An 11,734-nucleotide genomic window follows, 5' to 3' on the forward strand; every position below is an offset into this window, starting at 1 on the left:
GAGCCCTATGAGCTGGTTGTCAGGGACAGGACAGAGATCTAGATGAGGACAGGTGAAGGAGGACGCAGCAGACCTCTAGCACAGGCAGAAAGTCACCTCCATGGCAGCAGGTGGTGGCTTGTGACAGGAATGTGCGCCATGTTACTGAATAGGTCACTCTTCACACCTGTCCTCCAATCGCTTCAACCAGTAGCAAAGAAAAAACACAAGTTTGCGGTCATATTTGCTTTTTTTTTTTTTTAATAAAAAATGCGGTATCCCATTGTGTGCGCCTAGCGCCGTATTTATTAGGCACGCCGACTAGGTTTACACTTAGAATTTATTCTTTTTTTGTTGTAGCATCCCAGGGGTCGGAGCTTTATCACATTTTTTCCTCGCCTTAGCTGTATGTCCTTTGTATTTTTCATTTATGGCTAGGTTGACATTAGTGCTGGCCCTCCATTAGGGTCCATTCACACAGTTTTTTTTGCGGTAGAATCCATGTCCGAATCCATGTGGAAAAAACATCTCCCCATAGAGCTCTATGGGTTCCGCTAGCAGTAAAGAAGCTTCCTTCAGGCGGATTCCACCTGCAAAAACCAACGCAGTCAATGGAAGGCGATAAATCCATGTGGAATTGGAAAAAACTGCGTGGAAAAACCACTAGTCTTTTTTTTCAAGGTCCATACACTGTGCTGGAGGAAAAAAAACATTTCCTAATTACTGAAGCAGATTTTTTCCTTGCCAAAAAACTGTGTAAATGGACCCTAAGGTCCATTCACATGGAGTTTTGTGGCGCTGATTTGGCCACAAAACTCGCGTAAAAAAGAAGCGCTGTAAAACAGAATCCCATTGAGTTCAATGGGTTCCGTCTTCTGCGTTCTACACATTGAAGTCAATGGGAGGCTGTTTTAACACATTGATTTCAATGTTTTATGCCCGTTAAGTGTACGCGTATTAACACATTGAAATCAATGGGTAAAACAGCCTCCCATTGACTTCAATGTGTAGCGCACGTAAAACGGAACCCTTTGAACTCAATGGGATTCTGTTTTACAGCGCTTCTTTTTTTACATGAGTTTTGTGGCTAAATCAGCGGCACAAAATGGACCCTTATTTGGGTCTATCAGGGAGCAGAACAGCAGAGAGGCGGACTGCTAAAATAATGTCAGTGGACGCCATTGACTGCAATGAGGTCCATTGTCTAAAACTGAAACCAGTAGAGGAAAAGTCCTCCATACGGCACTTCTTCCTCTGCTGATTTTCCTCAGACACTGCAATGCAGTTCAGATGTGAACATAACCTTACATATATAATGTAGGTTTTTTTTATAAAAATCCGGACCAAAAAACTCCGTCTGAACCCGGCCTACCAGTCCTCAGGCATCTTCTAAAACCAAGCAGAAGATTAAATCTGAATGCTGCATTAGCTATCTCCAAAATCTTTCTGAGGATTACTCATCTAATATATGCAGTGTTTGTATTCATGTTCCTGAAGATGAACAGATGACCGATAAGAGACTAAAAAATTCTTTTCATATTTTAAATCATATACTGTATGTCTAGTAATAACTGAGGAGGAATTACTGAGTTGTTTGAGTCCTCTAACTTTTCTTTGAGGGAACCTCAGAAGAAATCAGAATATGATTCAAACATAGAAATTTCTGAAGATAATTGTTTAACTCTGTTAAGTTAAATAACAATGTAAAAATTTAAGAAAAAACTTGAAGATGCGAGTGTTGGCAAATAGTATTTTGACTAAGAAGTTGTCAAGTTGGAGGTTGTTTACAAAATTTTTGGTTCTGGATCTTATAGAAAAAGGTTATGGATTAGAAATTCTCCACAAAGGATGTTTTTTCTTCTGAACAAGTAAGAAATTCCACAATTTTTTCCTCTGATACAAGATTTTAGCAAAAAATTCCACAGTAGAATTCCCAGACTTCAGAGGAACAATATTCTGGTATTTATTCAAGAATTTTTTTCAGTTCCAAAGGTCAACTGTTCTGGGATATTGATCATAAACCTCATAGGCCTCTAAATCACTATGTGAAGAAAATTCACTTCAAGATGGAAACAATAAGGACAGTTACAGAAGCCTTAAACCAGTTGCACACAACCGTGTGCTAACCAGCTACCATGACTGAACGTCACGAGCAACACGCGGATGTCACCCATGTGCCGGCCATGTACCAGCTGTGCTTCCGCGTTCCCTATCATTAAATGAATAGGAGCCACTGAAGACTGTCAAGCCCTCACACATGATCGATGCATTCACAGTCATGTATACAGACCCGTAAAAATGAATGGGTCCGTGTGCTATCCAGGAAAAACCCAAATAGAACACTGACCAGATATACGGACATCTGCAAGGGGACTTTAGAGAAAAGCCAAGTCTTAACATCTCTAGACCTAAAAAGTGCATTTCTACATGTTCTCATCCATCCTGTTTCAACTTTTAATTTTTTTCTAGGTTTTCATAATAAACAGAGAACTGTGAGCACTTTTTCTTCCTCAGAAAATAATTCAAAAAATCCAAACCTCCGTAAAAATGTTAATTAGGTCTCACCTGTCTACAGTTCATCAAATCTTGAAGACTTTGAGATTATTAGTAGCCTCAATAGAGGCAGGGCTACCTTAGGCTATGGTACACAGCCAGAATATTCAGCTCAAGATGCCTCCAAATTGGAATGGGGAGGTTAAGAGGATGCGTAGAAAGATACTTTTGTTTTTGCCACAAAACAAGACCGGAAATTCTGGCTCCATCCATGGAAATTAAAGAAAAGAAAGAGTTTCCAGTTCAAGGAATCGCTGATCATAATCAAAGATGCTTCCAAGAAAGGTTGGGGTGCTCATCTACAAACCATATTAGTGCAAAGCCTCTGGGACAAACTGAGCAGACGTTGGTGTTCAAATTTTTGAGAGATGAAAGTTGTGAGGCTGGCACTGCTATACTTCAAACTGTTGATCCAGAACAAATCTATTCTAATCCAGACAAACAACCAGGTAGTGGCCTATTATTTGAACAAGTAAGGTGGGACCCGAAGCAAGCTATTGATGATGGATTGTAAAAGAGCGCTGCATATAAAATGATCTCGGAATAACAAAGCGGATCTTCGGAGTAGGAGTTAAATTCCAAATACTTTTATCTTATGAAAGGGCCTTAAGTTTTAACACTTAAGTAAATATGACAGCAATCAACGCCATAGCAGATGGGAAATTTTCTGGTCATCCCTTAGTAGCAGTAGATTCTTTATTAGCTATTAGGAACTTGAGGCCAGAGGTTAAACCTCCAGTACCTGTCTGGGATTTATCTATTGTTCTCAATGCCTTGACCTATCATCCATAGGCCTTAATTGGTGATCATGTAATATAGCTTTACTAGCAGCAATTACATGTGCTAAGAGGCTGGGAGAATTACTGGCCTTATCTTCAAAAAGTCTGTATCTAAGAATTCTGCTCAGTGGGGTTCTATTGAGGACTTTGCCAAATTTTATATCTAAAGTTCCTTCTTTTCAGAATATCAATAGAGTCCTTTCTACCAGTCTTCTATCCTTATCCTGATACAGAAGGGAAAATATGTTTCCACACTTTAGATGTCAAAAGAGCTATTCTAGCCTACCTGGATAGAACCAAGTATATCAGGAAACAAGAAAAACTTATTCATACTTTTTTTTGTAACTGTAATTTTTATTACATTTTTTAACAGAATAAACAACATTGAAAATAAAAATGAGAAACAATGGAAACATGTGGCCGCCACACCAAACCATATAGATAAAATCAAGAGAAAGTACATATGAGAAAATATAATTCATACTTTTTTTAAGGCACTAGGAAAGGGATGAAATCCTCTAAAGATACATTGGCCAGATGGATCTAGTATCTATCCGGCATATCTGTAATGCTGCTTCCTGGATCTCTACCTCTAGGTTTCATTGCTACCTAGGGCTGGTCTTAAAGGAAAAGAAGGCGGGGCTACCTACCCATTTGTGCTGCCTTGATCTCAAAGAAAGCAAAATTCCAGGTAAGGTGCAATTTTTTATGTATGTGTGTGGCCTCTCACTGTTTGTTGTGAATTACCTAATTAGGTTATATTAGCATATCGGGATATTGTTTTGCGCTAGTTTCATAAGAAATTGGAATCCTTAACCAACTTTGAGTTAAGATGGGCACATCTACTGTATATGAGCAGCTCAGTGGTTAGCACTGTACCTCTACAGCTGTGGAGTACTAGGTTTTAATCCGACCAGGACAACATCTGCATGGAGTTTCTCTGTTTTCCCCATGTTTATGTGGATTTCCTCCCACAGGCATACTGATAGGGAATGTACAGTCATGGCCAAAAGTTTTGAGAATGACACAAATCTTATACTTTCACATGATCTGCTGCCCTCTGGTTTTTATGTGTGTTTGTCAGATGTTTTTATCACATACAGAAATATAATTGCAATCATATTATGAGTAACAAAAGCTTATATTGACAGTTAGAATGAGTTAATGCAGCAAGTCAATATTTGCAGTGTTGACCCTTCTTCTTCAGGACCTCTGCAATTCTCCCTGGCATGCTCTCAATCAACTTCTGGACCAAATCCTGACTGATAGCAGTCCATTCTTGCACAATCAATGCTTGCATTTTGTCAGAATTTGTAGGTTTTTGTTTGTCCACCCGTCTCTTGATGATTGACCACAAGTTCTCAATGGGATTACGATCTGGGGAGTTTCCAGGCCATGGACCCAAAATCTTTATGTTTTGTTCCCTGAGCCATTTAGTTATCACCTTTGCTTTATGGCAAGGTGCTCCATCATGCTGGAAAAGGCATTGTTGATCACCAAACTGCTCTTGGACCGTTGGGAGAAGTTGATCTTGGAGGACATTCTGGTACCAATCTTTATTCATGGCTGTGTTTTTAGGCAAGACTGTGAGAGAGCCGATTCCCTTGGCTGAGAAGCAACCCCACACATGAATGGTTTCAGGATGCTTTACAGTTGGCATGAGACAAGACTGGTGGCAGCGCTCACCTCGTCTTCTCCGAATAAGCTGTTTTCCAGATGTCCCAAACAATTGAAAAGGGGATTCATCAGAGAAAATGACTTTACCCCAGTCCTCAGCAGTCCACTCCCTGTACCTTTTGCAGAATATCAGTCTGTCCCTGATGTTTTTTTTCTGGAGAGAAGCGGCTTCTTTGCTGTCCTCCTTGAGACCAGGCCTTGCTCCAAGAGTCTCCGCCTCACAGTGCATGCAGATGCACTCACACCTGCCTGCTGCCATTCCTGAGCAAGCTCTGCACTGCTGGTAGCTCAATCGCGCAGCTGAAACACTTTTAAGAGACGGTCCTGGCGCTTGCTGGTCTTTCTTGGGCACCCTGGAGCCTTTTTTCCAACAATGGAACCTCTCTCCTTGAAGTTCTTGATGATATGATAGATTGTTGACTGAGGTGCAATCTTTCTAGCTGCGATACTCTTCCCTGTTAGGCCATTTTTGTGCAGTGCAATGATGACTGCACGTGTTTCTTTAGAGATAACCATGGTTAACAGAAGAGAAACAATGATGCCAAGCACCAGCCTCCTTTTAAAGTATCCAGTGGTGTCATTCTTACTTAATCATGACAGATTGATCTTCAGCCCTGTCCTCATCAACACCCACACCTTTGTTAATGGAGCAATCACTGAAACAATGTTAGCTGGTACTTTTAAGGCAGGGCTGCAATAATGTTGAAATGTGTTTTGGGGGATAAAGTTCATTTTCTAGGCAAATATTGACTTTGCAAGTAATTGCTGTTAAGCTGATCACTCTTTATAACATTCTGGAGTATATGCAAATTGCCATTAGAGAAACTGAAGCAGTAGACTTTGTAAAAATTAATATTTGTATCATTCTCAAAACTTTTGGCCATGACTGTAGATTGTGATCTCTATATCGGACAGTGTTAACAATAGCTCTGTAAAAAAATAAATAAACAAATACTGCGGAATAAGATGGTGCTTTATAAGTAAGCAACAGAAATAAATGTGTTTAATATTTTTTTTTATAAAATTTAAAGGGATCCTATCATTTAGACGACATATTTTCTAAGTACCACATCGGAATAGCCTTAAGAAAGCCTATTTGTCTCCTACCTTTCCTTTTCTTCTCTGTGCCACCGTTCGCCTACAATCCCGGTTCTTCTTGGTATACAAATGAGTTCTTTCACAGCACTGGGGGTGGCCCCAATGCTGCGAGAGAACTCGCTCCAGCGCCGCCTCCATCTTTGTCAGCTACGTTGACTGTGAAGTCGGCTCTGCTCGCGCCCCGCGGGCAGAGTTGACTTGCGCATGCGTTTCACTTTGACCCAGCTTGAAGAAGACGGTGAAGACGACGTAGCTGATGAACATGGAGGCGGCGCTGGAGCGAGTTCTCTCGCAGCATTGGGGCCACCGGGATTGTAGGCAAACGGCGGCACGGAGAAGAAAAGGAAAGGTAGGAGACGAATAGCCTTTCTTAAGGCTATTCCGACATGGTACTTAGAAAATATGTTGTCTGAATGATAGGATCCCTTTAATAGAAATATTGTGAAGTCAAAATCGTCAGGGCTGTGGAGTTGGGGAAACCAGTTACCAACTCTAGCTTCAAAATAAAATCATTATGTTCATCAGTCATGTTTCATTATACAGCAAAATGTCAGATTAGTAAAATTAACAAGATACATCAATCTTCATAAAATAGTAATATGTCACAGGTAGGATAGTCCTAGTTTCCACTAAGTTTATTAACTTGCTAGCAGAAGCATCACCAATTCCATCAATGTATTGTAACTGTATGAGGGTAGAGCTTATTGATACTACTGTATTTTTGGGTGAATAGATGTCATTCATTAACTTTTCATAACTCTCTGTGGGAAGGTATAGAAAAAACAGCAATACTGCCATTGCCTTTTTATGGTATAAAGTTTGCAGCATTCTCCATGCAGCTTAAAGCGGTTGGCCACTTTCAGACCAATATTGATAAACAATTTTCCAATATACTTTCTGTATCAATTCCTCACGGTTTTCTATATTTCGGCTTGCTGTCATTCTTTCTGTTACTTCTAGAGGATAAAACTCTGACCATGGTCATGTGATTTACGGTCCATGGTCATGTGATGCACACACAGGTGTTGCTCGTTATAGTCACAGCACAGTAATCAGACATCTGCCTGGTAATCAGCTGTGCACCTGTGTGCTTATCAGTTTCTAAAATGGGGTCACTTTTGAGGGGTTTCCACTTTAGGGGCTCAGCAAATGTAACATGGAACCTCAAAACTATTCCAGCAACATCTGCTTTCCAAAAGCCAAATAGCGCTTTTTCCATTCCAAGTCCCTCCATGTTCCCATACAGTAGATTATGACCACATATGGGGTATTGCCGTGTTCAGGAGAAATTGTGTAACAACCTGGGGGGGGGGCTTTTTCTCCTTTAACCCCTTGTGAAAATGAAAACTTTGGGAATAAAGTGACATTTTAGTAATTTTTCATTTACACATTCCAATGTTAGTAAAATCTGTGAAACAGCTGTAGTGTCAAAATGCTGACTATACCCCTTGATGAATTCTGTAAGGGTTCTAGTTTCTAAAATGGGGTCACTTTTGGGGGGTTTCCATTGTTTTGGTACTCTAAGGGCTCTGCAAATGAGACAAATCCGCTGTTCACACACCCTGTGTCGCTCCTTCCCTTCCATGCGCTGCTATCTGCCCAAAAATCAGTTTGCACCCACATGTGGGGTATATCTGTGCACGGGAGAAATTGCACAATAAACTGCCAGTTGCATTTTCTAGTTTAACCCTTTGTGAATGTGATAATTTTAGGTCTAGATGAATGTATTAGTGAAAAAAAATGAAATGTCTAAATTTCACCTCCATATTATTTTTATTCTTATGAAATGCTCAAAGGGTTAACAAACATCCCAAATTCTGTTTTGAATTATTTGAGGGGTGCAGTTTTTAAAATGGGGTGATTTATGGAGGTTTCTATTATACAGGCCTTTATAATTCCTTTCAGTACTGAAGTCGTCCCTAAAAAAATTTGTTTGGGGAATTTTCTTGTAAATCTGGAAAATCGCTGTTACACTTGTAAGCCTTGTAATATCCAAAATAAATTAAAAGACAATTAAAAGATGATGCCGATATAAAGCAGAGATATGGTAGATAATATTTATTCATGTATTTGGGTGGTATGACTATCTGCCTGAAAAGCTGAGAATTTCACATTTTGAAAATTGCAGTTTTTTCCAAATTTCCATCAAATTTCCTATTTTTTTTTATAAATAAATACAAAAATATTGATTAGTGTTTACCACTAACATGAAGTATAATGGGTTACGAGAAAACAATCTCAAAATCACTTGTGTAAGTTAAAGCGTCTCAAAGTTATTGCCATTTAAAGTGACAAGTCAGTTTTGAAAAAAGAGGCCTGGTCCTTAACGCACTTTTGGGCTGTGTCTCTAAGGGGTTAAATAATCTGACAAATGTATACACTGGGATGATATGATTAAATTGGTACCAAGTTTGTATAGTGTTTTCAAGTTTTACTTTTGCAACATAAAAAAAACTTTAATTTTTGTTTTGTATCACCACCTTCCAAGAACCATAACTTCATTTTTTTTTGTATCGGACTTGCGTGAATGCATTTTTGTGGGAAGACCTGACATTTTTATTGATGCTATTTTGGGGATTTCTGGCAACTATTTTAAGATTTTTTTTTTTGTAATGCTTTTCAGCATGCGGGTAAGATAACATTACAGTTGTATTGCCCAGGTCCTGTTAGGCTATGCCTTTGGAATGGCTTAATAGGATTATTCACATGTAGTCTTGGGGGTCTTTGTTAGGTCACCAGCTGCCATGCAAAGGTATTGCACTCCTGTGATCTTTTTTTCAGGGGTTCTAATACCTGCAGGAGGGAGCATCTTAAAGAGCTAAATGTCTGTGATCAGCAGTTTGACAGTCCCAGGCGTTATAGGAGCAAATGCCCAGCTGCCCTATGGGTTAAAGACCTGTGTGACCAGGGTTAGAATATTACAGTTAAAGAAAAACAAGAAGTCTAAATCAGACAAACAGGGGAGGGTTAGTAGTGATAGAATGGGAGGGCGGGTAAAACATGCCGGCGTCCCCAGGCACTCTGCAATGACACCATGATATTGGATCTCAAATAGGTGGATCCCAACTATCTCCCTGTTTTTTTTTAACTGTAATTTTTATTGAAAGGATTTTTGTAAAATACAATACAACACAAGAGTTGAAAACATAAAAACCATGAACGTGAAGCAATGCATACACCGTCAAATAGACTGGGAATGTATACTCATCACAAAAACCTAAGAGTGGAAATGAGGGGGTGGGGGAGGAAGGGAAGGGGAAGGAGTCAGAGACTATTCAAAATACAGTATGCGTCCCAGGATGACCATATAGCCTGGAATGCCTCAACAGTATGGTTAAGTGTGGCCGTCAAGTTTTCCATGCTACGGACATCCTTAACTCGGGCTACAAGATCAGAGCCAGAGGGAGGAGAGGCACTCTTCCATCGAAAAGCAATGAGTTTTGGCTGCGGTACAGAGATACTATCTCCCTGTTTAAATATTGGTATTGCAGAATATAGTTTTAATCTTCAATTGGGTCCTAGCAAGTAACATGGCTATAGAGGATTCCCACACTCCAAAGAATTTCTGAACTCTATATTTCCTCAAATCGGATACTTTTATCCAACCCATCTTGAATAAATTCATTTTACTTATATATAATTGTTTTAACGGGATATGGGGGAAGGGCTATCCACTCCTGTAGAGTTGGCTTATGGACAGATGCGGAGACCATGTGCAGTAGTTTCCTTTTTTTTTTTTTTTTTTAATATGTAGATTGTGAGCCCCATGTAGGGCTCACAATCAGTATGTCTGTAGAATGGGAGGAAATCCACGCAAACATGGGGAGAACATACAAACTCCTTGCAGATGTTGTTCCTGGTGGGATTCAAACCCAGGACTCCAGCACTGCAAGGCTAACCACTGAGCCACAGTGTTGCCTCTATGTGCAGTAGCTTCCTATACCACTAGCTACATTTGCATTTTCTCTGGACAATCCATCCAAACAAACCCCAGCAGGAATCAAATGGAACAAAGTCTGTGACAGGACTTCACACTTGTGTTCAGGTTTCAAGTAGACACCCAAAGAGAAACCTAATCTACTTAAAAAAAGCATTGGTTCAACTTGGTTTCCGTCCGAGCTTGCAGCTCTTTTCTCTCCACATTTTTCAAGCAGAATGGGGAAAAGAATCTCCAAGCGGAGAGCAGGTGCAGGTGTGAACCTAGCCTAAGGTGTATTTTTGTGAATGTCTCCTGAATCCCTGGATTGCCCCACAGGCCCAGAGACATTGAGCAATATCTGCTTTAGGTTCTCCACTGCAGAGCTTCACAGATCATAGGGTTTATATACAAACTGCTCCAGAAATATACAGCGTATTCCCTGGAAAGAAAAGAGTACATTCTACACAGAACTCATGTTTGATTGTCCCAGAATTATTTCTCATTTTACAAGGTTTCTTTTCCCGATTTGCCAAGTTCTCCCCAACTTTAACCCCTTAACGCTAAATCACGTACCTGTACGTCAGGGAATGTGGTTAGTTCCCGCATTCCCACGTACCTGTACGTGATAGAGATCGCATGGGTTCAGAAGCAGAGCCCGTGCGATCTCCACGGGAGGCTGGCTGTATCTGACAGCCAGGCTTCCCCTGTAGCAGCAGGGACGGTGATTGCACCGACCCCCCCTGTTTAACCCTTAAGGTGCCATGATCCATAGTGATCATGGCACCCTAGGGGTTTGGCCGGGCTATAAATCATGTTGCTGGCAGCAGGAGTCTGTGTGAGCTGTAATTTACAGCTACACACTGCTCCTTAATCCCTCCCCCCATCGGAGCGAGCTCCGATGGGGGGAGGGTTAACCCCTTGGATGCCAGGACGAGAGGAAGCTAGTCTATGCATCTGCATAGCTAGCTTCCTCTATAGACTGCAATACACGTGTATTGCAGTCTGTAGTTAGTATAGAACCAGCGATCCTCTCTGATCACTGGTTATAGTGTGCTTGCAGCACAAATAAAACAATGTAAAAAAGTTTTAAAAAAAAAAAAAAATAAAGTGTGTAAAACAAAAAAAAACCAAACAGTTACATTTCTTGTAAATCTGGAAAATCGCTGTTACACTTGTAAGCCTTATAACGTCCAAAATAAATTAAAATAAAATCAAAAGATGATGCCGATATAAAGCAGAGATATGGGAGATAATATTTATTACTGTATTTGGGTGGTATAACTATCTGCCTGAAAAACAGAGAATTTCACATTTTGAAAATTGCAATTTTTTCCAAATTTCCATCAAATTTCCTATTTTTTTAATAAGTAAATACAAAAATATTGATTAGTGTTTACCACTAACATGAAGTATAATGTGTTACGAGAAAATAATCCCAAAATCACTTGTGTAAATTAAAGCGTCTCAAAATTATTGCCATTTAAAGTGACACATGTCAATTTTGAAAAAATAGGCCTGGTCCTTAACATACATTTGGGCTGTGTCCTTAAGGGGTTAATGTATCACAAAATCCAATGCACACCCCTTTGTGACTATAACTTTATTATTATGATATCAAAGAAAGCCAAGCAATTTAGATAAGGTGTCGAAAAGCAGCCACAACTACACAGGGCTTTGTATAGCACTGGGCCCTTTCTGACACTTTATCTGAATTGCCTGACTTTCTTTG

Source organism: Leptodactylus fuscus, chromosome 1, assembly GCF_031893055.1.
Source record: "Leptodactylus fuscus isolate aLepFus1 chromosome 1, aLepFus1.hap2, whole genome shotgun sequence".
NCBI classification, from domain to species: Eukaryota; Metazoa; Chordata; class Amphibia; order Anura; family Leptodactylidae; genus Leptodactylus; species Leptodactylus fuscus.